Source organism: Pleurodeles waltl, chromosome 8 (genome assembly GCF_031143425.1).
Source record: "Pleurodeles waltl isolate 20211129_DDA chromosome 8, aPleWal1.hap1.20221129, whole genome shotgun sequence".
Taxonomy (NCBI): Eukaryota; Metazoa; Chordata; class Amphibia; order Caudata; family Salamandridae; genus Pleurodeles; species Pleurodeles waltl.
Window position 1 is genome coordinate 719329997 of NC_090447.1, and position 27518 is coordinate 719357514.

Below are 27518 nucleotides of genomic sequence, written 5' to 3' on the forward strand. Positions count from 1 at the left end.
ATTTGTGTACTTTGGGAGGAGGGGGCACAGACACAGTGGGAGAGGACACAGGCAACGTGTGCATGTCTGTTGGGGTGGTGACTGCCAGTGAGGTGTGTGTTCTGATAGGTGTGCTGGTGATGGACGTAGTGGATGAGGATGTAGTGCATGCAGGTGTCAGTGTAGATACAACTGGGAGGGAGGTGGACGACAAGGAGGAGGGAGCCACAGTGGAGGCAGTGGATGTTGGTATGTCTGCACCTGGATGGTGTTTGTGTGAGTGCATGTGGGATGAAGTGTGGAGCTTGTCTTTGTGTGTGCCACTTGTGTGTTGTACTGTGTGCATGCTCGTCAGCCTGTGTGCTTGGGATAGGTTGGGGTTGAGGGGAATAGGATTGGGTAGAGGAAGTTGGAGGGGGGAGGGTGGAAACAGGGACAATGACTGCCATCGGAGAGGAGGCCTGAGCCTGGATTGATCTCTGTTGGGCCGCCAGGATAGTGTGAATTCCCTCCAGAAATGCATTGGACTGTTGCATTTGGGCTGCCAGCCCCTGGATGGCATTCACAATGGTTGACTGCCCTACAGAGATGGATCGCAGGAGGTCAATAGCCTCCTCACTCAGGGCAGCAGGGCTAACTGGGGCAGGGCCTGAGGTGCCTGGGGCAAAGGATATGCCCACCCTCCTGGGTGAGCAGGCACGGGAAACTCATTGAGGGGCTGCTGGGAGGGCAGTGCAGGTATGGGGGTGGCAGCTGTACCTGTAGCTGGTGTGGGCATAGAGGTGTCCACTACCCCCAGGGAGCTCCCATTGTAGGAGGTATCCGTGTCTGAACTGTCCGCTCCATTCTCTGCTGCGGTGATCCCCTTGCCTTCCATGCCAATGGAGCCCTCACCGTCGGAAGACTCTGCCTCCTGGGCCCTGTGGGATGCAGCTCCCTCCGTCACCGGTGTCTCTGCTCCTCCACCAGATGATGCTAATGCACATAAGGATAGGGTGACAAAACAAATAGGGAGGGAAGACAAAGGATACACTTGGTCAATGGCGGCACAAACACCACCGTTGGCGTACACAACAAACTCACACACAGGGAACAGCCCTACGCACTAGGCAATGCACTACCAGTTACAATGCTAGTCACCAGGGCATGGGGAGGGACACATACCTCCCCATGCCCTGCCTACAGGTCTTTCCTATGTATACATACCATCAACTGCAGCATACCTTGGACCCACACACCCCTGCCCAGTAGTGGATACCTACTAGCTAGGTTAGAGGAATTTCACATCAGAACCCTACCCAACATGAGACCTTCTCTGCAATGTCAGGCCAGGCCTAGGGGCACTCACAGGCACACATCCCCCACCCGTATACCACCCCACCAGTCATATGTAGTAATGAAGGGCACTGTACTCACCTCCTTGTTACTGCTGTGATGCCCCCAAGTGCCCATCCTGCTCAGGATAAGCCACCACCAGTATGCAGGCCATCAGGGGCGTCAGGGTTCGACAGGCACCCCTTCCTCGTTGGGAGGCCATCCCTAGCTGGGCCTCTGCCGTCTTCCGTGCCCAGTGTCTCAGGTCCTCCCACCATTCCGACAGTGTGTACTCCGCCTGCCGTAGACCCCCAGGGTCCGCACGTCCTTGGCGATGGCATGCCATATACCCTTCCTTTGATGGGTGCTGACCTGCAGAGGAAATTTACACAGGAAAAACTATTAGTCAGACCGTCCTGCCTCTTACACTCATAGCCCACCATACCCCTTCCCATCCCCATTTGCACAGACATGGCCCAGCATACATGCTGCACGCTGCCCAGGGCCCATCCACCAACCCCCCCCACACGAGGCCTTCACACACACCACTCCATGCATTCATGCCCCATGCATAGTACTCACAGTGTACTCACCTGTTGATCTGGAGGCCCATACAGCAGTCCGTACTGGGGTAGGACCCCATCCACCAGTCTCTCCAACTCTGCTGAAGTGAAGGCAGAGGCCCTTTCCCCAGTCACACGAGCCATGGTAGGTTCCAGACACAGGTCACAGCAGCACATCCAGTGTAGGTCCTCTCCTGTTGAAGGTCAGGTAGCAAGTGAGTGAACAGATAGAAAACAGTGGTGATGTCCGCGGCATTGCATACCATCACCACCAACGAGCATCACCATTGGCCACTGTACCCCATAGGGCCCAATGATAACCAATGAGGAGTTGCACGGCGGTTCCCGACCGCTTCCCGCAGTGGCGCAGAACGTCAGCGGAATTACCTCACTTCCACCTATCCCTCATACAGGATACGCGTATGCTATTTCAGGGGTGGGGGGCAGGCCATGGATCCTAACTGCGTCACAGTTCACAATTTCACATTCTGGACATATGCCACCAATAATTTGTAAAAGTCACAATATGCATTGAACTTTAGGCGTTACAATGTACAGATTATGACCAGCTGCTCACTCGTTTGCCCAATAGATTGCAACCGGTGCGAATGAATAGGAGATGGAGACATCCCGCCGTGTACACACCCCTGGTGGACTTGGCAACAATGGAGGACAGACACATCATTCTCACCTACAGACTTGACAGGGCCGCAATCACAGAGCTGTGTGCCCAATTGGAGCCTGACCGAATATCTGCTATCCGTCACCCCGCTGGGATCCCCCCTCTTGTGCAAGTGCTACCAGTACTCCATTTCTTGGCAACAGGCTCTTTCCAAGTGACAGTGGGCTTGGCAGCAGGAATGTCACAGCCAATTTTCTCAATAGGGCTGACCAGAGTGTTGTCTGCCCTGATTAAACACATGTGTAGCCACATCATTTTCCCCCAGATGGAGGATTTGGCCACAGTAAAGGCTGACTTCTATGCTATGGGACATATCCCCAACATCATTGGGCCGATTGGTGGGACACATATTGCATTTGTCCCCCCTTCCCGGCAAAATGAACAGGTCTTCAGAAATCAAAAAACTTTTCACTCGATGAATGTGCAGATGGTGTGTTCAGCGGACCAGTACATCTCCCATGTCAATGCTAAGGGGCATATTTATACTCCGTTTGTGCCGAATTTGCGTTGTTTTTTTTCGACGCAAATTCGGCGCAAAACTAACTCCATATTTATACTTTGGCGTTAGACGCATCTAGCGCCAAAGTTCATGCAGTTAGCGTCATTTTTTTGCGTGAACACCTTCCTTGCGTTAATGATATGCAAGGTAGGCGTTCCCGTCTTAAAAAATGACTCCGATGCATATGCATCTTATTTATACTCCCGGGCAAAAATGACGCCTGGGAGTGGGCGGGTCTAAAAAACCTGCATTAGCGCCGGATTTTAGCGCCTGGGTCAGGGCAGGCGTTAAGGGACCTGTGGGCTCAGAATGAGCCCAGAGGTGCCCTCCCCTGCCCCCAGGGACACCCCCTGCCACCCTTGCCCACCCCAGGAGGACACCCAAGGATGGAGGGACCCACCCCAGGGACATTAAGGTAAGTCCAGGTAAGTATTTTTGTTAATTTTTTTTGTGGCATAGGGGGGCCTGATTTGTGCCCCCCTACATGCCACTATGCCCAATGACCATGCCCAGGGGACAGAAGTCCCCTGGGCATGGCCATTGGGCAAGGGGGCATGACTCCTGTCTTTGCTAAGACAGGAGTCATTTCAATGGGGGATGGGCGTCGTAAAAAAATGGCGCAAATCGTGTTGTGCCGATTTTTTTGCCTCAGCCTGACTTGCACCATTTGTGGACGCCCATACGCCATTTTCCCCCTACGCCGGCGCTGCCTGGTGTACGTTGTTTTTTTTATCGCACACCAGACAGCGCCGGCGGCTAACGCCGGCTAACGTCATTGAATAAATACGGCGCCCGCATGGCGCTTCAGAATGTCGTTAGCCGGCGCTAAATTTTTGGGCGCAAAACTGCGTTAGCGCAGTTTTGCATCAAAAAGTATAAATATGGCCCTAAGTATCTAGGCTTGGTGCATGATACCTTTATCCTGAGGAATAGCAGCATCCCAAATGTGATGGGCCAACTACAGAGGCACAGGGTGTGGCTAATACGTGAGCCCTGGTTCCCACCCAGTGGATGTTGGTGTATGGGTATGATGTGGGCCATAAGGGTTAGTGTGTGGCTAACAGTTGTCCCTCGATATTTGCAGGTGACTCAGGTTACCCAAACCTATCATGGCTACTGACCCCTGTGAGGAATGCCAGGACAAGGACAGAGGAAGGTTACAATGAGGCACATGGGCGAACAAGAAGGCCAGGTTTTGGTGCCTCCATCTAACAGGTAGATCCCTGTGCTACTCACCCAAAAAGGTCTGCCAGATCATCGTGGCATGCTATATGTTGCACAACCTTGCACTGAGATGCCATGTGCCTTTTCTGCAGGCGGAGGAGGCTGAGATGGCCGTGTGGCAGCAGTGGACCCTGTGGAAAGTGAAGATGAGGAGGCAGAGGATGAGGATGAGGACAACATAACTGTAGCGATTTGTCAATACTTCCAATGACACACAGGTAAGACTTTGTTATTTCACATTTCATTGACAATTTCATGTTTGACATTGTCACTGGCAGGCTGTGAATCCCTACTTCTATGCCCACTCACTGTACCCTTTGGCATCTCTTTTTGCAGATATTGGTGCCCCACTATTGCTCCTGGTGTGTTCACTGCAGCCAACTACAGGTCTTTCCTATGTATACATTACTGTGCAGTTGAATTGCAATGTTTAAACCTTGATAAACAAATACATACTTAAATCATTTGACATGCTCCACATTTTTTTCAAAGTGTGTTTATTGCAGTGCTCTGACAAAAAGGGGGAAGTGCAATGGGCTGGGTTGACGATGGAGGAAATTCCAGGTTAGAGTCCAGTCTATTTGCAGCACAGGTGCATTGTCCAAGGAGGCATAGGAAGGGGAGCAATGGCAGTTCAAGGTGGACAGGGTAAAAGAGTGGGACACAAGGGTGACAGTAAGGAGAGTTTTATTTCCTGTTGGGGGTCTTGCAATAGTCTCTGGCTTCTGCCTGGATCGCAGGAACCGTTTTCAGGGTGGTTCTCCTTCTGCAGGGAGAGGGGTGCTGGTGGCCTGTTGGTTTTGTTGCGGGCCTCCTGTCCCCTAGCGGCAGCAGAGGTGGAGGGCTGTTCAGTAGTGTGGCTAGTGGCAGGGGCCTGCTGGTGTGCCACTGTCTCCCTCATACTGTTGCCCATGTCCGCCAGCACCCCTGCAATGGAGACCAGGGTGGTCTTAACGGCCTTCTAGTCCTCCCTGATCCACAAGTACTGTCCCTCCTGCAGCCACATGTTCTCCTGCATCTTGTCCATGATCTGGACCAGGATATCCTGGGAATGTTGGTATGTTCCCAGGATTGCGTTGAGTGCCTCCTGGAGAGTCGGTTCCCTGGCGCACAGCAGTCCTCCCAGCTTCCCTGTTTCCCTGTGCCGCTGTACCCTGATTGGTGTGCCCACTGCCACTGACCCCCCGTCCCTGATTGTCCTGGGTTTGTGGCGTCATCTGGGGTCCCTGTAGTGGTAAACACACTGCTGATTGATGTCCTGAGGGGGGAGGCTCTTTGGTGGTGTGAGACTGTGCCTGGGTAACCGACTGTCCGGAGATCCCTGATGGGCCAGATTGGTCATCCAGGTGACCAGAGCTGCTGTCATCACTGTGGGCCTCTTCTGTGGGGGGACTGGATGTTGCTGGCACCTATTCTCTGGTGACATTGGCTAAGATAACTGTAGGGATGTAAATGCAGCGTTACTGTTTCTGTGTGTGACATATTGTGCATGGGTGGGTTGCCCTCTATGGTTATTATCGCCCTGGCAGCGTTGCCTTGTGTGGGTTGGTATTTGGTGGCTAGCTGATTGTCTCTCTGTGCATGCTTTAGTGATAGGCGTCCATGCAGGTCTGTGAGTGGTGTCCATGCATTGGTGGTGCATGCAGGGCTTGGCATTTGGATGGGTGAATTGTGATGGTGGGGTGTGTGGGAGGTGGTGGAGTGATGGGAGTGAGGGTAAGGGTGAGGGTATGTGACGGCATGCAGGTAGGGGGGTAGTAGTAGTATAGAGTTGACTTACCAAAGTCCAGGCCTGCTCCTACTCCTGCCAGGCCCTCAGGATGCATGATGGCCAAGACTTGCTCCACCCATCTTGTTAGTTGTGGGGGAGGAGGCGGGGGTCCACCCCCAGTCCTCTGTACAGCGAGTTGTTGTCTTGCTGCAATGGAACGTACCTTCCCCCGTAGGTCAACCACCTCTTCCTGATGTCATCCCTTGTTCTGGGGTGCTGTCCCACGGGGTTGACCCTGTCCACAATCCTCTGCCATAGTTCCATCTTCCTAGCTATAGATATCTGCTGCACTTGTGCTCTAAATAGCTGAGGCTCTACCAAGATGATTTCCTCTACCATGTCCTTAGCTCCTCCTCAGAGAATCTGGGGTGTCGTTGTGGTGCCATGGGTGTAGTGTGAGTGGTGTAGGTGAGGGTGTGTAGGGTAATGTGTTGGGGTGTGATGTAAAGTGGTGGGTGGTGTATAGGTGATAGTGGTGTGTGTCACTGGTCTTGTCTGTGGTCTTGCTGTCTCTCTCTGGTGGCAATTGTTTGTATTTGTAAAAGGTTGCGGGTAATGTTGGTGTGTGTTTTATAGTAGTGTGGGTGTGGTGTGTGTATTGGTGTCAGGTGTGTGTAGTTTGAATAGATCAATGTAGTGTTGTTCTGTATGTGTGTGTATATTTTGAGCACAGCAGTATGTACCGCCAATGGTTTACTGCCATTGAATGTCCGCTTTGGTGATTCGTGGGTCATAATGTTGTGGGCATTGTTCTGTTGGCATTGTTCTGTTGGCGCTGTTCTGTTGGCATAACAGTGTGGGTTTTGCTACCGCCAGTTTATCAGTGACCTTTGAGCTGACAGATTGTGTGTGTGGCTGAATAGTGATGGATTTGTGTGTGTGTGTCATAATACGTTAAGCGGATATCCGCCGCAGAGGTGGTATGTTGGCAGCAGTCAGCATGGCGGTAAATGGGATTTACCGCCAATGTCATAATGAGGGCCTAAGTTTTTCAAGGCATTGAAGAGTGCCCTAAGGGGAGATACTTATATTATAGCGAATGTAGGAGAGCCTACCCCGCCAGAGAATACACCGACCTACATTGTAATGGAGGAGCGAGGTGTCGCGCCATGACTTTGGTTAAAGCAGTGGTGCAAGTTGACAGAGAAAAATGGGAGCTCAGCGATTCCTGAGAATGGGACGTTCAATTTGAGAATTTTGGAGCAATTGCAGATGGCGCTATATGAATCAAAGCCCCTTCCGAGACCAGCACAGTTTGAGGCATTAGCAGTTTGGGAGCTGGTAGCTAGACAGCAACAGCAAATGAAATTCGACAGGAGAGTAAGAAAGGTAGAGAAGTCTTTAGCGGAGGCTAAATGGGATTGGGAGCAGACAAGTTGGAGAGCAGAGACATTGCAGGGAGTTAAGTTGTTTCAAGCAATTACGCAGAAAGATGAGACAGAAGGAAAGAAAGCAACTTGAAAGACTAGTAAAAGTCTGTCCGAGAGTAAGGAAGTGATAGACATTTCATCCTTGGAGTGGTCTCCCTTAACTTTTTGCCTCTGTTTCCCAGGTTGTTGATGTGTGCTGGACTCTGATTTTACTGTTTTTGTTACTTTGGGCACTTTATCACTGCTAACCAGTGCTAAAGTGCAAGTGCTCCTTTACAAAATGTGTATGTAATTGGTTTATACATGATTGGCATATTTGATTTATTAGTAAGTCCCTAGTACAGTGCACTAGAGGTGCCCAGGGCCTGTAAATCAAATGCTACTAGTAGGCCTGCACACTGGTTGTGCCACCCACATAAGTAGCTCTGTAATCATGTCTCAGACCTGCTATTGCAGTGTCTGTGTGTGCAGTTGTAAGTGTAAATTCGACTTGGCAAGTGTACTCACTTGCCAGGCCTAAGCCTTCCCTTTTCTTACATGTCAGACACCCCTAAGGCAGGCCCTAGGTAGCCCCAAGGGCAGGATGCAGTGTGTGGTTAAGGTAGGACATATAGTAAGGTGTCCTGACAGTGAAATATTGCTAAATTTGTTTTTCACTGTTACGAGGCCTGTCCCTCTCATAGGTTAACATGGGGGCTACCTTTAAATCTGATTAAAGTGTAGATTTCCTTTGGGAGCAGATGGACATGTGGAGTCTGGGGTCTCTGAGCTCACAATTTAAAAATACATCTTTTAGTAAAGTTGATTTTAAGATTGTGTGTTTGAAAATGCCACTTTTAGAAAGTGAGCATTTTCTTGCTTATACCATTTCTGTGACTCTGCCTGTTTGTGGATTCTCTGTCTGGGCCAGTTTGACAGTTGGGCTGTTTGCACCTCACACTAGACAGTGACACAAAGGGAGCTGGAGTGTAGTCTGCATTTCCTGATGAGCCAGCTGTGCCAGGAGGGAGGGGAGGAGTGGTCACTCACACCTGAATCGGCTGTGCCTGCCCTCACACAATGCAGGCCCGACCCTCCTGGTGAGTGTCTGGGGCCCGCCCTGGGCAAGGCAGGATTTCGCATTCAGGAGAGACTTTACTTTGAAGTAGGCCTATTTCAAAGGAGAAATTGGGTATAAGAAGGACATCCAACACCACAGACTTGAGAACACTTCTGGAAACCAAGAGGAACCTCTGCCTGGAGAAGAGCTGAGGAAGAAGAGCTGCCCTGCCTGTGACTGTGCTTTGTGGAGCTATCCCGCAGTTTCTGATTCTGCCATAGTAAGAGGGCAAAGACTGGACTTTGTGTGCCTTCCATATTGTGAAGATCTCCAAGGGCTTGATTTAGAGCTTGCCTCCTGTTGTTTGAAGTCACAGGGACAGCAAAGTCTTCTCTCTACCAGCACCTGGAGTCTCTGGAGAGACTCCTACTCTGCCCTGTGATGCCCATCCAGTTCCTGGGACCATGAAAGGAGAAGATGGCAGCCTAAGAGGAAGAAATCCATGCACAGAACGCTATGCGGGATAAAGATCGCCGCACCTCTGATCTGCAGCTGGGAAATCGACGCGCCGTCGACTTTGCGGCTAAAAATCGATGCTCGTCTGTAACGCGACCGAATAATCGATGCACAGACCTGGAGAAACGACGCGCAGCATCGCTGATGGAGGTTGGTGGGACAGCAACCAGCGCTGCGTGGTCTTCAGATCATCGTGCAGCTGGATTTCTGACGCAAACACCGCTAGGCATTTAAAAACAATGCAAGGCCTACCCGGACCCGAGAGTGCTCACCGGACCGACGTATCGCTCTCCTGCGGAGAGAAGAAATGACGCGCCCCAACCCGACGAAAGGAAAAACTAAACAAGGTCTCGCTCGTGAGTGAAATCGACGCATCACAAGCCCTTTTTGATGCACACTTGCCTGTGCAGGGTTATTTTTGACGCACCCAAGGTACATTTTCACGCTAACAGTGTTAGTGTGTGTTTAAAACTACATGAAGACTTTTTTTGCATTTTAATTGATAACTTGACTTGTGTATTGTGGATTTTTGACATTTTGGTTTTGTTTTGTTTAGATACATATTTCCTATTTTTCTAAACCTGTGTTGTGTCATTTTGTAGTGATTTCATTAAGTTACTATGTGTGTTGGTACAAATACTTTACACCTAGCACTGTGAAGTTAAGCCTACTGCTCGTGCCAAGCTTCCAAGGGGGTGAGCAGGGGTTAGCTGAGGGTGATACTTTTTTACCCTGACTAGACTGATGGTCCTTGGACAGGGGGTAACCTGACTGCCAACCAAAGACCCCATTTCTAACAGGAAGTAAGAATGTCTTCCATAGTAGAGGAGGACTCTGATGCTGAAGATCTTGTTACACAAATACTGAGAGATCGGCCAACACCGTATGCAGTGCATGACGATGGTCTGAGTACTAGTGTTGACGCAACAGCCCCGGCACAGGCAGTGGGGACAGTGAATCCGGTGCAGATTAATACTAGCCAGATACAGGGTGTGGTTCAAGTTAGTTCCAATGTGTTGACTACTCCAGTAGTTCAGGCACAGATGCATCCGCCACCCATACAGAGAATGTTTCCTGATGTGCCTACTTTAGAGACAACTTCGAACTTAGTGGTACCAACAGAGCAAGTGGTTCCGAGACCACTGTTGGTTCAGACTGAGCCGACTCCGATTTTGTTGTCCCCGGTACAGCTGCAGGGGATGCTGAGGTTTACGACAATGACAGGAACACAGTCAGACTTGACTCCGGTGATGAATCAGAGTATGGGAGTTACTCACCCACAGTATTCAGGTGCCAGAGCAGCCCAAGATGCCATATCGCTGCTGATTACTGTTGGTCCAGTGGTACCATTATTTGCGCAGAAGAAACCAATTATGAATGAACAAGGAACGATGTCTCAGAGTCTAATGAGGAGGGGACCAGATGAACAAGTACACGTAGTCTCTTCTATGGGTCAGACCTTTGATGGGTCGAGATCATTGTTGGATCTTAGTCCACTCGTTGCACTTCCAGATGCTGTGAATGGACCCAGTGCAGGTCAGAGCTTGAAGCTATTGACACTGCAGACACCGAGTGCAGTGGTACACAGGTGCCCCCGATTCAAGTGAGTAACATTTTGTTACAGGGACTGAAAGTTCAGCAGTTGACTGAATGGCTAGACATGCTGAATACCACATAGAATGCTTCCAAGGGAGAAGAGCAAATCAGTTGTGTCAGATTGAGCATGGAAGCGGGTGAACTAGTCGAGGGAACAATGGGGGTGAATAGTTTAGAGTCCTACACCGAAGCAGAGTTGAGATACTTATACCCCAGAATCACGAGAGAGATGGGCAAGGTACATCAGAGATTAGTAGATTTGGCAGAAAAGCATGGCATAGAGATTGAGAAAGCAAAGCATTTGAAGAGAAGTTACAGATTAGATTTTGAGACAAAGGATTTTGAACACATGAGGTCAGCCGGAATGAAGGCACACCTTAAAGAGTTACTGCAGAATCCTCAGGATTGGGGAGTCTTAGAAAAGTGGGAAGGCAGATGGGTAAAGAAAAGAGACAAAAAGAAAAGAGAGTCTCTAGAAGTGACTAAAATTGTACAACAGGACAAGGATCCGGTAAAGATTTTACAAATGATAGAAATTCCAGGGGGAAATTTTGTTCATGTTCCTTGGAGTAGGAGTGATATTTTGTAATTTACGAATGATTTTCCAAAATTGAGAGAAAAGCCAGTAGAGTGGTATCAGCAGACAGACAGGTTTGTGAAACTTGCAAAATGTTTGTGGGAAGACTTGAGCACATCACTGGAGATAGTGGTTCCAACTGACTTGTGGGTTGAGTGCAAGAGAGCTGTAAACTGGCCAACAAGTGAACCAGAGAGAGATAAAAGTACAGGAGCTCCGTCTCCTGAGGTAATGAAATATTACTATAAAGTGACCAAGTTCCTGAAGATGAGGATTTCGCCCCAAAACATTATTCGGCAGCGGATTGATAGTACAGTGCAGAAAGTAAAGGAATTGATACATGCGTATTATGAGAGATTGTTAAAGGCATTCAAGGAGTACAATGGCAAAGAAGTAATTGAGCCGAAAGACATGTTGCATTTTGTGTTCAGATTTGTGGAAGGACTGAGGCCGGGGATAGGTCAGATGATTGAGACTCATTCGATTTGCTGGCAAGCAAAGCCAATTGATGAGGTGTTGCAGTATGCAAAATACTGCAGTGACAAGACTGAGTTGAAGCAGAAAAAGTTGAAAGAGATGGCGATGGTGATGCAGATTAAGGCAGCTCAAACAGGAGTACAGTGGACGTTTGTGCAGTAGATGCCACGGCAGCAGGGAAATGTCGTGTTTCAGCCTCAGATGAGAGGTAGGGGTCGTGGAGACAATATGAACCGTGGTCCAGATTTGAATAATAAAAAGTAAAAAGTACATCACTCTCCTATACATTCAGTCAAGCAAACCATTTTCAAACAAAGCCTTAATAATGTTCAAATATTTATTAATCTAAACACAAGTATATGTGTATATATACATAATTCTTTCAAACTGTACATTTTATAAAATGAATAATCCCCCCCATCCACTCAATAACTCTCACACAGAAGGCCTTCACTCATCCATATATGGGTGTGACTTCAAGGGAGCTTAGAGTGAGATTGTCGGAACATAAGTCTTCCATTAGAACCAGGAAGCCTAATGCCCCCCTTAGTTACGCACTGAGTCACATCTAACCATAAAGAAGATGAGATTAGATGAACCATCCTAGAAAAAATAACCTTGAGAGACGACATGTTTTCTGAAAAATCTGAAAAAAGAAAGAAGCATTTTGGATCTTTTTATTGGAGACCTCCAAAAGGGGATTACATGAGGATATCCCCTGGTACAATGCCCTCTGGAAGTTTCCTTTTGTCCAGCTAGTTTAAAAATAGGGGGACTAAGGTGAGATCGATTGTCCGAGAGCCATGATTTCTCCTCTGCTTCAAGTATTCTGGCAGCAGTGAGGTTGTATGGTCAGTTTTGGGATTATATATCCTGCTTTTTCCTTGTTTTTGGTACCCCTTTATTTACTCATTCTTGCTATCTACTACTTATTTATACCTTTTCAAGATGGCTGCCATGTTTCTTTTGATTATTGCAGCCCAGTAAAATGTGGCGTTTGTCCCTCTTCTATTTCTATTTCTTCCGGCGAGTAACACCGGGAGATTAACCCCTTCTGTGCCGCAGACGTAGTGGTTACGTCCTGCGGCACAGTGCTGCTGTGCCGAGGACGTAACCACTACGTCCTCGGCACACAGCCCAGAGGGAGTGCTCTCGCTCCCTCTGTGTGCTTCCCCCCACCCCCCCAAAGTCAGGGATGGAAGGGGAAGCCCTTCCCCTTCCACCCCCGACCCCCCCACACCCCCATAATGACGTCAGCGCGCGATCGCGCGCTGACTTCATTATGGGGATTTCGCCGCACAGGAAGCCATTTGCTTCCTGTGCGGCGAACGGAGAAGAGGTGAGTTCCTCTTCCCGGTGGGTGGGGGGTTTGGGCTAAAGAGGCACCGGGGGAAAGGAAAGGCTTTTCCTTTCCCCCGGTGTCTCTTTGAGCATTCCTGCTGCCCGATCGCATTGCGATCGGGCAGCAGGAATGCCCACTAGACACCAGGGATTTGGTTTTTTTGTTTTTCTTCACTGTTTCTTGTTTGCGGGGAGCGGCCCCTTGGGCAAGGGTCGCTCCCCTTGTGGGGGCAATTAGTTACGGCCATTTCTGCCCCCCTTGGGGGCAGATTGGCCTACTTTTTAGGCGGATCTGCCCCCAAGGGGGGCAGAAACCACTGGATCACCAGGGATTTATATTTTCTGTGCATTTATGTTGGGGGGGTGCTCCCTTGGGCAAGGGGCGCCCCCCCCAAGGGGGCAGAGAACTGTTGGCCTTTTCTGCCCCCCTTGGGGGCAAATCGGCCTTTTTTTTTTTAGGTCCATCTGCCCCCAAGGGGGGCAGAAGCCACTTAGGCACCAGGGATTGTGTGTGTAGTGAATGGGGGGGCGCCCCCTTGGGCAAGGGTCGCTCCCCTGTGGGGGGCATGTCCTTTAGGGCCATTTCTGCCCCCCTTGAGGGCAGAGTGGCTACTTTTTAGCCAGATCTGCCCCCAAGGGGGGCAGAAAACACTAGATCACCAGGGTTTTTTATTTTTATGTGTATTTATGTGGGGGGGTGCCCCCTTGGGCAAGGGGCGCCCCCCCCAAGGGGGCAGAGAACTGTTGGCCTTTTCTGCCCCCCTTGGGGGCAAATCGGCCTATTTTTTTTAGGTCCATCTGCCCCCAACGGGGGCAGAAGCCACTTAGGCACCAGGGATTGTGTGTGTAGTGGATGGGGGGGCGCCCCCTTGGGCAAGGGTCGCTCCCCTTTGGGGGGCACATGTACCCAGGCCATTTCTGCACCCCTTGGAGACAGATCAGCCTATTATTTTTAGGCTGATCTGCCCCCAAGGGGGGCAGAAACCACTAGAATGCCAGGGATTTTTTTTTATTTGTTTATTTTTGTGGGGGGGCGTCCCCTTGGTCATGGGGCGCCCCCCCAAGGGGGGCATTGACCTGTTGGCCATTTCTACACCCCCTGGGGGCAGATGGGCCTATTTTCTTAGGCCCACCTGCCCCCAAGGGGGCAGAAGCCACTTAGGCACCAGGGATAGTGTTGTGTGTGTTTTTTTTGTTTTTTTTTGTTTGAGGGCGGTCCCCTTTGGCAAGGGTCGCTCTCCATGGGGACACAGTACTAAAGGTATTTTTTGGCTTCCTTGGGGCAGACAGGCCTATTTTTTTAGTAGGCCCATCTGCCCCTATGGCAGAATCCACTTAGGCACCAATTTCTAAAATGTTTGATGGTGGGGTGTTTGTCAACTGAAGAAGTCTTTGCATTTGTGATAAAAAATGTTTTCCTCCTTTTTGTTCTAGTTCAAAGCTTTTGCTTTATTTGCTGTGGCTCCTTGCGGTTTTGGCGGTGGTTGACCTGCAGTTTGCACAGTTGCATGTTTTAGGTAAGTAAAAACAATTTACTCCAAAGGAGTATTGTTGCCATGCATGAATGACATGTTTGTAGGGGGTGTACTAAATGCAGGATTGTGTGTGAAATTGTCCTTAGGTTTGTGCACAATGATATTTGTTTTGTCTTATTTCTAATTTGCCTTTCTTTCTATCTTTTTAGTGGGATATCATTGGTGATTGCTGTGTACTTGCTGGTGAATCAAGCTTTTTCAGGCAAGTGAGCGGTATAGTTTTTGAGTTTGTAACTCTTACTAACAAAGCTACACTTTGTTACTTGTCTTACACAGTGCTGGTTGTTGGTGGTGAATTTGTCCAGTTAATTTTAGCAGGAGAGATCATGGCTAGCCGCAGGATGACCGCTCAGCAGGTGGTTGGTATGCTTTTTGAGTCACAGTCTGATCATGACTATGAGACGGACTCTGCATCTGAGGCAGAGGAGGAAGTCAGAGATTCTGGCAGTGATGTTTCTGTTGGAGGGGAATCTTCTGATGATGAAGCCACACTCAGTGCAGATGAAGGTTCTGTTTTAGAGGAGGACATTGATGTGCCAATAGTGCAGCAACCTGGGGCTGAAAGGTTTCCCGTTAGAAGACCTGATGTCTGGGTTGCCCCAAACATGGAGCAGCCAGAGTTGCCTGCCTTTACTGGTCTCCCGGGGTGTAACGCCAATACAGAGAACTTTATGCCTATCAATTTCTTTGAGTTATTCATGGATGATGTGTTTTTGGAAGAGATTGTTGAGCAGACTAATTTGTATGCGGAGCAGCATTTGAGGGACAACGCTGCTAGACTTAGGCCACACTCTAGAGCTGCCCAGTGGATTCCCACAAATTTGGAGGAGATAAAAAAGTTTTTGGGTTTGACTTTTTTGATGGGGTTGATAAGGAAGCCGTCACTGGCTTCTTATTGGTCTACTAGTCCCTTGATGGCAACAGCTATATTTCCAGCTACCATGAGTCGTAATCGGTATTTGCTTCTTCTTAGGATGCTGCATTTTGTTGACAATGCATTAGCCTTGCCACGAGATCACCCAGATTCTGACCGTCTTTTTAAGATTAGGCCTGTCCTTGATCATTTTGTAGATCGGTTTTCGGAGGTCTATGTTCCAGGCAAAGAGTTAAGTGTGGACGAGTCTTTGGTCCTCTTCAAGGGTCGTTTGGTGTTTAGGCAGTACATTCCTAGCAAAAGGGCACGATATGGAATTAAATTGTATATGCTGTCTGAAAGTAGGACAGGATATGTGTATAGTTTCCGTGTGTACACTGGTAGGGATTCCAATATTGACCCCCCTGGTTGTCCTCCCACTTTTGGAGTTACTGAGAAAATTGTGTGGGATCTTGGTAGACGACTGTTCAACAAAGGTCACCATTTGTATGTAGATAACTTCTACACTGGTGTGCAGTTGTTCAAGGAATTGTTTAGAGTGGACACAGTTGCTTGTGGCACAATCCGTTCTAACCGGAAAGGCTATCCAAGGGAGCTTGTCTGTAAAAAACTTGAGAGGGGACAGTGCTGTGCCTTGCGGAACGAGGAGCTGCTAGCTTTGAAATTTTCAGACAAGAGGGATGTCTACATGCTAAGTACCATCCATGATGAGAGTACTTCCCCTGTGACTGTTTGGGGCCAGGTTGCTGAAGTGCGCAAACCTGTGTGCATTTTAGATTATAATAAGCACATGGGAGGTGTAGATAGAGTTGACCAGAGGTTGGAACCTTATACTGCTATTCGTAAGTCTTATGTTTGGTATAAGAAGTTAGCACTTCACCTCTTCCACTTAGCAACCTTCAATGCTTTTATTGTGTTTAGGGATAGGTCTCCAGACTCAAAGATGACATTTGTGAAATTTCAGGAGTCAGTGATAGAGAGCCTTATTGTGGTGCAACAGGCCAGAGTTCCTAGAGAAGCAGTGGTGGAGGATGTGGCTAGATTGAAAGATCGCCACTTTGCTGAGCACATTCCTCCCACACCCAAAAAAGACTTTCCAGCTAAGAAATGTAGAGTGTGTTTTCGAAGAGGTATCCGGAGGGAGTCTCGAATGTACTGCCCAGATTGTCCTTCAAAGCCTGGGCTGTGTGTCGGTGCTTGTTTTAAGAATTACCACACCCAGAAGAATTTCTGGGAACAACCATGAGTGTAAACTCATGTCTGTTTTGTATTTTCATGTGTTTAGTTTCATGGTTAGCATTTCTGTCATGTTCTTAGTTAGAGCTTTTGTGTTTGTTGTTTTGTAATTCTTTCTACTTAGTTAGGGGTTCCTCTGTTTAAAAAAAAAATATATATATGATGCCATTGTGTGTGGAGTGGGGCTTGGCTGAGACTGTACATATTGACTTGATGTTGGCTACTGCAACACACTGCCAGCCAAACACCAGTCCACACACTCCCATCAGCTGGTGTGATTGTTGTATCAGGCATGTGGGCGTATGTAAGTGATGGGCCCTTGAGTGGCGCTGTCTGTCGATGTGAGTGTTGTAATGTGCTGGGCCCGTGGCTGGCGGTGTGAATGGCCTTGTGTGTGTCATGTATGAAAGTTGTGTGAATGGACTGTAAAGCGGTTGGTGCCTTGTCGCGGCTTTACAGCTCACGAGCTGTGAGTCATTGGTTCAGTTTTTTGCCTTTCAGTTACTAACAGTGCTTTTCATTTTTGTGAAAGCTCTTGTTAGTAAAATTTGATCCACTGAACCATCACTCACCCTCATGCCAAATCCAACCAGTATGTGTGGTAAAAATGACCAAACCTGCTCCGCTGTAATCAGGCGTCGCAGCACACCTATGACACGCTAGGTGCCTCAGGTGGGACCCCGATGGTGAAGCATGCCACCAACTTGGTTGGTGGGTGAGGGGTCTTTTTCACATAACCTAAGTGTGTTTCTTTTCAAAATTTTTGTGTTTGGCACATCACGGACGTATGTGGGCACATCAAAACGATATATTACAAAACTACCTGTGTTTGGGGGGGGAGAGGGCACCTATGTTTTTGGTCCTGTGTGCGGCCTTCGTCTAGGGAAACCTACCAAACCCAGACATTTTTTAAAACTAGACACCCCAAGGAGTCCAGGGAGGTGTGGCTTGCGTGGATCCCCCAACATTTTCTTACCCAGACTCCTCTGTAAACCTCAAAATGTGCTTAAAAAAAGCATATTTTCCTGACTTTTCTTCGTACGATCACCACTCCAGCACAAAATTCCTACTCCCCAGTGTTCCCCTCAGTGTCCCAAATAAAATGACACCTCACGTATGTGGGTCCCCAAAGCAGAGTCAGTCTAAAGATGTATAAAAGAATATGTCCTTATAAACTCGCAGTACTATCCCCTGTATCTCTACAAGTTTTGGGCCTTATTCTGTTGGAGGCACCTGGCCCACCCACACAAGTGAGGTATCATTTTTATCGGGAGACTTGGGGGAACGCTGGGTGGAAGGAAATTTGTGGCTCCACTCAGATTCCAGAACTTTCTGTCACCGAAATGTGTGAAAAATGAATTTTTTTAGCCAAAATTTGAGGTTTGGAAAGGATTCTGGGTAACAGAACCTGGCCAGAGCCCCTCAAGTCACCCCATCTTGGATTCCCCTAGGTCTCTAGTTTTCAGAAATGCACAGGTTTGGTAGGTTTCCCTAGGTGCTGGCTGAGCTACAGGCCAAAAACTACAGGTAGGCACTGTTTTCAATGAAAAAATGTGATGTGTCCACGCTGCGCTTTGGGGCGTTTCCTGTCGCGGGCGCTAGGCCTACCCACACAAGTGAGGTATCATTTTTATCGGGAGACGTGGGGGAACGCTGGGTGGAAGGAAATTTGTGGCCCCTCTCAGATTCCAGAACTTTCTGCCACAGAAATGTGAGGAACATGTGTTTTTTTAGCCAAATTTTGAGGTTTGCAAAGGATTCTGGGTAACAGAACCTGGTCCGAGCCACACAAATCACCCCATCTTGGATTCCCCTAGGTCTCTAGTTTTCAGAAATGCACAGGTTTGGTAGGTTTCCCTAGGTGGCGGCTGAGCTAGAGGCCAAAATCTACAGGTAGGCACTTTGCTAAAAACAGGTCTATTTTCTGTGATGTGTCCACGTTGCGCTTTGGGGCGTTTCCTGTTGCGGGCGCTAGGCATACCCACACAAGTGAGGTATAATTTTTATCGGGAGACGTGGGGGAACGCTGGGTGGAAGGAAATTTGTGGCTCCTCTCAGATTCCAGAACTTTCTGCCACAGAAATGTGAGGAACATGTGTTTTTTTAGCCAAATTTTGAGCTTTGCAAAGGATTCTGGGTAACAGAACCTGGTCCGAGCCCCGCCAGTCACCCCTCCTTGGAGTCCCCTAGGTCTCTAGTTTTCAGAAATGTACAGGTTTGGTAGGTTTCCCTAGGTGCCGGCTGAGCTAGAGGCCAAAATCTACAGGTAGTCACTTCGCAAAAAACACCTCTGTTTTCTTCCAAAATTTTGGTGGTGTCCACGTTGCGCTTTGGGGCGTTTCCTGTCGCGGGCGCTAGGCCTACCCACGCAAGTGAGGTATCATTTTTATCGGGAGACTTGGGGGAACGCTGGGTGCAAGGAAATTTGTGGCTCTCCCAGATTCCAGAACTTTCTGCCACAGAAATGTGAGGAACATGTGTTTTTTTTAGCCAATTTTTGAGCTTTGCCAAGGATTCTGGGTAACAGAACCTGGTCCGAGCCCCGCCAGTCACCTCTCCTTGGATTCCCCTAGGTCTCTAGTTTTCAGAAATGTACAGGTTTGGTAGGTTTCCCTAGGTGCCGGCTGAGCTAGAGGCCAAAATCTACAGGTAGTCACTTCGCAAAAAACACCTCTGTTTTCTTCCAAAATTTTGGTGGTGTCCACGTTGCGCTTTGGGGCGTTTCCTGTCGCGGGCGCTAGGCCTACCCACGCAAGTGAGGTATCATTTTTATCGGGAGACTTGGGGGAACGCTGGGTGCAAGGAAATTTGTGGCTCCTCCCAGATTCCAGCCCTTTCTGCCACAGAAATGTGAGGAACATGTGTTTTTTTTAGCCAATTTTTGAGCTTTACAAAGGATTCTGGGTAACAGAACCTGGTCCGAGCCCCGCCAGTCACCCCTCCTTGGATTCCCCTAGGTCTCTAGTTTTCAGAAATGTACAGGTTTGGTAGGTTTCCCTAGGTGCCGGCTGAGCTAGAGGCCAAAATCTACAGGTAGTCACTTCGCAAAAAACACCTCTGTTTTCTTCCAAAATTTTGGTGGTGTCCACGTTGCGCTTTGGGGCGTTTCCTGTCGCGGGCGCTAGGCCTACCCACGCAAGTGAGGTATCATTTTTATCGGGAGACTTGGGGGAACGCTGGGTGCAAGGAAATTTGTGGCTCCTCCCAGATTCCAGCACTTTCTGCCACAGAAATGTGAGGAACATGTGTTTTTTTTAGCCAATTTTTGAGCTTTACAAAGGATTCTGGGTAACAGAACCTGGTCCGAGCCCCGCCAGTCACCCCTCCTTGGATTCCCCTAGGTCTCTAGTTTTCAGAAATGCACAGGTTTGGTAGGTTTCCCTAGGTGGCGGCTGAGCTAGAGGCCAAAATCTACAGGTAGGCACTTTGCTAAAAACAGGTCTGTTTTCTGTGATGTGTCCACGTTGCGCTTTGGGGCGTTTCCTGTCGCGGGCGCTAGGCCTACCCACACAAGTGAGGTATCATTTTTATCGGGAGACGTGGGGGAACGCTGGGTGGAAGGAAATTTGTGGCTCCTCTCAGATTCCAGAACTTTCTGCCACAGAAATGTGAGGAACATGTGTTTTTTTAGCCAAATTTTGAGCTTTGCAAAGGATTCTGGGTAACAGAACCTGGTCCGAGCCACACAAATCACCCCATCTTGGATTCCCCTAGGTCTCTAGTTTTCAGAAATGCACAGGTTTGGTAGGTTTCCCTAGGTGGCGGCTGAGCTAGAGGCCAAAATCTACAGGTAGGCACTTTGCTAAAAACAGGTCTGTTTTCTGTGATGTGTCCACGTTGCGCTTTGGGGCGTTTCCTGTCGCGGGCGCTAGGCCTACCCACACAAGTGAGGTATCATTTTTATCGGGAGACGTGGGGGAACGCTGGGTGGAAGGAAATTTGTGGCTCCTCTCAGATTCCAGAACTTTCTGCCACAGAAATGTGAGGAACATGTGTTTTTTTAGCCAAATTTTGAGGTTTGCAAAGGATTCTGGGTAACAGAACCTGGTCCGAGCCACACAAATCACCCCATCTTGGATTCCCCTAGGTCTCTAGTTTTCAGAAATGCACAGGTTTGGTAGGTTTCCCTAAGTGGCGGCTGAGCTAGAGGCCAAAATCTACAGGTAGGCACTTTGCTAAAAACAGGTCTGTTTTCTGTGATGTGTCCACGTTGCGCTTTGGGGCGTTTCCTGTCGCGGGCGCTAGGCCTACCCACACAAGTGAGGTATCATTTTTATCGGGAGACGTGGGGGAACACTGGGTGGAAGGAAATTTGTGGCTCCTCTCAGATTCCAGAACTTTCTGCCACAGAAATGTGAGGAACATGTGTTTTTTAGCCAAATTTTGAGGTTTGCAAAGGATTCTGGGTAACAGAACCTGGTCCGAGCCACACAAATCACCCCATCTTGGATTCCCCTAGGTCTCTAGTTTTCAGAAATGCACAGGTTTGGTAGGTTTCCCTAGGTGGCGGCTGAGCTAGAGGCCAAAATCTACAGGTAGGCACTTTGCTAAAAACAGGTCTGTTTTCTGTGATGTGTCCACGTTGCGCTTTGGGGCGTTTCCTGTCGCGGGCGCTAGGCCTACCCACACAAGTGAGGTATCATTTTTATCGGGAGACGTGGGGGAACGCTGGGTGGAAGGAAACTTGTGGCTCCTCTCAGATTCCAGAACTTTCTGCCACAGAAATGTGAGGAACATGTGTTTTTTTAGCCAAATTTTGAGGTTTGCAAAGGATTCTGGGTAACAGAACCTGGTCCGAGCCACACAAATCACCCCATCTTGGATTCCCCTAGGTCTCTAGTTTCCAGAAATGCACAGGTTTGGTAGGTTTCCCTAGGTGGCGGCTGAGTTAGAGGCCAAAATCTACAGGTAGGCACTTTGCTAAAAACAGGTCTGTTTTCTGTGATGTGTCCACGTTGCGCTTTGGGGCGTTTCCTGTCGCGGGCGCTAGGCCTACCCACACAAGTGAGGTATCATTTTTATTGGGAGACTTGGGGGAACATAGAATAGCAAAACAAGTGTTATTGCCCCTTGTCTTTCTCTACATTTTTCCCTTCCAAATGTAAGACAGTGTGTAAAAAAGACGTCTATTTGAGAAATGCCCTGTAATTCACATGCTAGTATGGGCACCCCGGAATTCAGAGATGTGCAAATAACCACTGCTTCTCAACACCTTATCTTGTGCCCATTTTGGAAATACAAAGGTTTTCTTGATAGCTATTTTTTACTCTTTATATTTCAGCAAATGAATTGCTGTATACCCGGCATAGAATGAAAACCCACTGCAGGGTGCAGGTCATTTATTGGCTCTGGGTACCTAGAGTTCTTGATGAACCTACAAGCCCTATATATCCCCGCAACCAGAAGAGTCCAGCAGATGTAACGGTATATTGCTTTCGAAAATCTGACATTGCAGGAAAAAGTTACAGAGTAAAACTTAGAGAAAAATTGATGTTTTTTTCACCTCAATTTCAATATTTTTCTTTTTCAGTTGTTATTTTCTGTAGGAAACCCTTGTAGGATCTACACAAATTACCCCTTGCTGAATTCAGAATTTTGTCTACTTTTCAGAAATGTTGCGGTTTATGGGATCCAGCGTTGGTTTCATGCCCATTTCTGTCACTGACTGGAAGGAGGCTGAAAGCACAAAAAATCGTAAAAATGGGGTATGTCCCAGTAAAATGCCAAAATTGGGTTGAAAAATTGGGTTTTCTGATTCAAGTCTGCCTGTTCCTGAAAGCTGGGAAGCTGGTGATTTTATCACCGCAAACCCTTTGTTGATGCCCTTTTCAGGGAAAAAACCACAGGCCTTCTTCTGCAGCCCATTTTTCCATTTTTTTTTAAAAAAATGAAATTTTCACTGTTTTTTGGCTAATTTCTTGGCCTCCTTCTGGGGAACCCACAAAGTCTGGGTACCTCTAGAATCCCTAGGATGTTGGAAAAAAAGGACGCAAATTTGGCGTGGGTAGCTTACGTGAACAAAAAGTTATGAGGGCCTAAGCGCAAACTGCTCCAAATAGCCAAAAAAAGGCTCGGCACAGGAGGGGGAAAAGGCCTGGCAGCGAAGGGGTTAAATAACGCGCTGGGGGGTCGCGTTCTGTAAAGACTGCAAGCCGGCATGCCCACATGGAGGATCGTGTTCAATGTTTCAAAAGATTCTTTAAGGTATTATTTATGGGTTCTAAGTACTTTAGAAAAGCGGTTTGATAATTTTATAGTAACGTGCTTCCCGCGCTTAGTTTGTTTGAAAGTTGTTTTTCTTTGCAGCTTTGGCATTTTTGGTTCTTGGACCCGCTATTTATGTGGTAGTCCTTGTTGTGTTTGATCTACTACCGTCAGGTAACTACAGTATTTCCCTTTTTGCGATTTTTCCAACCGCCTATGCATGTATGGGCTGAAGTCCCCTGTTCTTTTTATTCACAGCACATGGACTGGTATGGTTTTTGGTATTATTTACCACACCTGCACTGAGTGTGTTCATCTGGCAGGAAGGAGGATTTACGAATTGATGAAGAAATTTTGTTTATGAGACCTAGCATTCTAAGACTTACCGGATCAAATCTTATTTAACTAAATGACGAAGAAATCTTGCGGATGAGAAGTTACATCTAGATACTTACTGAATTTAGCCATAAGAGGTGGAATTTATATTCTGACCACGAGCACTGACTCTTGTGATACGAATTTCAACATTCGTGCAATGGATTGATTTATAGTTAATTATTGGAAAATAATTGTGATTTATATATATATGAGTGTGATGTCCTAATTCAACATTTATTTGACATTTAAATTTGAGTTTATTGGTATTCTTTTTTTGGAAAATATAATTGTGTTTGTAATTGGTTGTCTCTCCGGTGTCTTGTCATCGTTTATATGTTGATATTATTTGTAGTTATGTGTTTGATGGTTTTTGTGTGTTGAGTCAGATATGGATGTGTGGAGGCCTTCTGTGTGAGAGTTATTGAGTGGATAGGGGGGAATTATTTATTTTATAAAATGTACAGTTTGAAATAATGATGTATATATACACATATAGTTGTGTTTAGATAAATAAATATTGGAATTCCCTGAATCTCTTTCCGTATTTGTGTAGGGACCCTGTATTATGTTACAGTTACCAGATTTGAATAATGCAGTGGTTCAGAATGATGTGCAGGGACTGAAGAAGCTATTACCGTGTCATATTTGTGGAGCCGTGGGACACTGGAAGCGGGACTGTCAGATGATGGTACAAGAGGGTGTTGTTCAGCAAGGTAACGACATCAATACATTTCAAAATGTGAGAGGACCAAGAATGAGAGGTCCAAATCCAAATTTTCAGAATAACGTGAATCAAGTGCAAAATTTTCAGCCCATGCAACAGGTGCAAATGCCCCGTGCACAACTATCACAGTTGCAACCGATGCAGCAGCAGGTTCCCATGGTACCTAGACAGTAAATACAGATACCTCAAGCCCCGATGGAGCAGCAACAGATGATGCTTTCTCAACAGGTCACAGGTCAGGGACAAGACAGAAGTAGTAACGCAGTACACCAATTTCCATTACACAGTGATAATGAAATTAATGGTGAATGGATGAGTGATAGTTCTGATGAGGAGCCATGTGTGCTTGCAACTTCTCTAGAGGTAGATCAGAGAGGAGAGGTAATGGGTCATAAAGTCTAAATTTTGGTGGATACTGGAGCTACACACTCTACAGTAAGAAGTGCAGAAGTTCCGAATTTGCCCCTTTCAGGTTTAACAGTTCAGTTTTGTGGGTGTTGCAAATCAGTTTTTGACAAATCCAATGACAGATCCAGTGCAAGTTGAGATTGGCAATTTCCAGGGACTGCATAAATTTGTAGTCTGCAATTCGAGTCCGGTATCCCTACTGGGAAGGGACTTGCTGTGTAAGACAAGGTGTCTGATTACTTGTTCAAACAATGGAATTGAGATCCAGACAAATAGTGATGATGAGGAAGACCCAGCAACTGTGTGAAACTACAAATGAGGAGTACCCTTTGATTGAGTTTTTCCCGATGTTCATAGTAAGAGAGCTTTATTCTGATTTGCAAGGAACACTGCAAGAAAACATGTGGGTTCTGACAGGGAAAGAAGTGGGTTTGATCAAGGGAGTGGAGCTGATTAAAGTTACCTTGAAGCAGATGGCACGGTTCCCACAGCTTCCACGGTATAACATGCCGCAAGATGTCCTGATGAAAGTGGCTCAGATAATTGCAGATTTTGTAAAGCAGGGAGTTTTGAAAGAAATGTTGAGCAGCCCATGTAATTCACCAATAGTGGGTTTGAAGAAGCCATGGGGGAAGGTTCAAATTATTCAGGATTTGAGAAAAATAAATGACACTGTGGTTCAGTGTTGTCCCGTAGTGCACAACCCAGCTGTAATAATGTTCCAGATTCCATGCGATGCAGAGTGGTTCACAGTGGTTGATTTGTCACAAGCATTCTTTTCTGTGCCTCTTCATGAGGATAGTTAATTTCTCTTCAGTTTCAAATTCTTCGATCGAGTCTACTGCTGGTGTAGACTTCCTCAAGGGTACCCGGAGTCACCATCATTATTTAATCAGATCTTGAAAAAGAATTTGGAGTTGTTAGAATTGCTTTTCCAATCGACTCTGGTACAGTGCATCAATGACTTGTTGATTGCATCCAAGATAAGGGACGAGGGTAAGTACGACTCGATTGCCCTGTTGAATCATTTGGGAAAGTATGGTCATAAGGAGTCACCACTGAAATTGCAGTACTGTCAGAAGGTAGTGAAGTATTTGGGTCACCAGAATGAGAAAGGGTCGAGGAAAATATCCAAAGAAAGGATCACAATGATACTGCAGATATATCCCCGACTTCACAGAGAGATGGTAGGACGTTCCTGGGAATGGTGGGCTATTGTCGCCAATGAATTCAGAATTTTTGGGAAATTTCAAAGCCATTGCAGAAGTTGAGCCATAAGGATGTCACAGATACCATAGTGCTAGATGAAGATGAGATGAAAGCATTCACTGAGTTGAGAGAGAGTTTGTGCAGGTATGCCTGACTACACAAAACATTTCACATTGTTTTGACATGAGCGTGATGCATGTTCATTGTCTGTCTTGACTCAGATCCACAGAGGTGCTTCTCACCCAGTAGCATATTCTTCAGCTACTTTGGACCCAGTTGCAACAGCCTTACCAGGTTTTTTGTATGCAGTTGCCGCAGTTGGTCAAAGTCCTTCACAGTGTGAAGGAGTAGTGATGGGATATCCCCTGATTGTAATGGTCCCTCACTTGATTGAGATTTTACTGACAAGGACGAAAACCCAGTACTTTACTGGTGCTAGGTTGACTAGGTATGAGACGAGTATTTTGGGTGCTCCAAACATGACACTGAAAAGATGTACAGTGCTGAACCCAGTAACCAAATTGTCTTTGTTGGTTCTTGTTTGAGAGACAACACGGGGACATTGAGTGCAGGATATGCCGTGTGCACAATTATAGGTACCTCAGAAGCTTCCTGTCTCCGAGGAGTGTATTCTGACCAGGTAGCAAAATTGGTCGCTCTTACTAGGGCGTGCCATGTTTCTGCTCGATTAAGAGTCACCAGTGAGGAATGGCAAGAGAATAAAGGAGTTGTTATGTGCAATCCAACTACCTGAAGAAATTGCCGTGGTGAAATGCAGTGCACATTTAAAGTCACAGGACTATGTGTCCTTGGGAAATGGATATGCAGATCAAGTCGCAAGGTTTTGCGCACTGAACTGCATATTGCTCAAGGACAAGTGGGAATTGTTACATGTGCGAGTTTTGCATTAAAAGTAGTTGATACTTTAGAAGAGTTAACATTGTTGCAGAGTAACGTTGACAAGGAAGAGAAACGTTGATGGAGCCAAATGAAATACTTTCAAAGACAGGATGAATTGTGGGTTTTAGAAGAGGGTCAGTTGGTTTCACCAAATAGCCCGTTGTCTCAGATGGCGAGGTATTATCATGGTCCGGTACACATTGGGAGGGATGCCATGGTTCGTCTATTCAAAATTAATTGGTTTAACCCCAAGTTTAGACAAGCAGCTGAAGCAGTTTGCCATCAATGAGTCATTTGTCAGCAATTAAATGCGGGGAAAGGGACAGTGGTTAATTTGAGCCACATTCTGAAGAGCAGGAGGTCCATTCAGCAGAATGCAATTGGATTGAATTGGATTTAATTGAGATGCCTATGTGTGGAGGTTTGAGAGCTGTGTTGGTGATAGTGTGCATCTTTAATCATTGGATTGAAGCGTACCTTACATGGAGAAATGATAGCCTCACAGTAGCGAAACTGTTGCTTAGGAAACTGATACCACGTTTTGGATTTCCAATCTCTTTAGAATCAGATAGGGGAACGCACTTCAATAACGAGGTGATTAAACTATTGTGTGCAACATTGAACATCAAGCAAAAGTTGCATTGTAGTTACTGCCCTGAAGCATCAAGACTAGTGGAGCAGATGAGTGGTACCTAGAAGTCAAGAATTACAAAAATGTGCACAACTACAAACTTGAAGTGGCCTGATGCATTGCCTTTGGTGTTGATGTCAATGAGAAACACACCTGACAGGAAGACAGGATTGTCACCCTATGATATTCTCATGGGTAGAGCAATGAGGTTGCCAGCAGTTCCAGCAAATGCACTTGTGAACATTACAGATGATATGGTGTTGGATTACTGCAAGGGTCTGGCTGATGTAGTCCGCTCTTTCTCTCAGCAGGTGGAGGCCACCACACTGCCACAATCTATGATCCAGGGCACAACCTGAGAGCTGGTGACTGGGTTGTTGTCCTGAAGCACGTGCGCAAGATGTGTTTGGAACCTCTTTGGAAGGGACCGTATCAAGTGGTCCTAACAACTACAACTGCTGTGAAGTGTAC